Genomic DNA, 898 nt, shown 5'->3' on the forward strand with positions numbered 1-898 from the left:
TACACGTGGCCTGCAATATCTAACAATGGATTGCTAAGAACATGGCAGAAGGCTATTTGGGGGTTGGGGTGAAGACAAGGGGGAAATCAGCAAGCAGTCAGTACTACTCAATCAACCAGATGGAAATTGGGAACCGACTGCTTACTGCTATCCCTGAAAAGAAATGCATCTAAGACTCTCCCTTAGTTTATGTTCCAGATGAAAGAATCTGGGAAAAGAGAAGACAGAACTATATTAATACTGGCTCCTGCACAGAAGTGGCCATAGTTCATGGGGGAAGAGACAGCATTTCCTCCAGTACCCCTCACCCTATACCCATTCCTCAGTCATACTGCAGATAAGTTTCCTGGGTCTCCCTAACATTCTGGCCAGAAAGAGATAATTGTGAAGTACGTACAGTGTTGCTCTGTTACTTCTAGTGGTTCCTCTCTGTGGAAGAGCTTTTATTTTTATCTCAAAAGCATTTATCACCCAACCAGTATCATTCAAAAGTCACACCAACATGTCCTCAGCATTGTGTTTTACTTTTTTGCAGGGAGAAAATAGAATGAGGGAGGGGAGGAAAACATGGTTCCACTGCAGTCTCCAAAATGTATGGGTATACATTGCTAGTATAAGGATAGGATGAGATGGTCAGGCAGATTAGCACGGAGGCCCCCAAGATCCTTTTTTCTACTGATTTGTATATGCTAATGAAAATGACACAACATATGTGGAATTGCCTAGCACATGGTATTCAATAAATGTCAGCTGCTTTCTCTAGCAGGGTTCTCCACAGGCTAAGAGATACCTAAACATCACCATCCTTCTCCTTCCAGGGTATGAAGCCCACATAGAAAACTAGAGAACTCAAAGCACAGTACAGTTGGGAAAAATGCAGTTGGCCAGCTGGCTCAGT

This window comes from Bison bison, unplaced genomic scaffold (genome assembly GCF_000754665.1).
Source record: "Bison bison bison isolate TAMUID 2011002044 unplaced genomic scaffold, Bison_UMD1.0 scf7180017864537, whole genome shotgun sequence".
In the NCBI taxonomy this organism is placed as follows: Eukaryota; Metazoa; Chordata; class Mammalia; order Artiodactyla; family Bovidae; genus Bison; species Bison bison.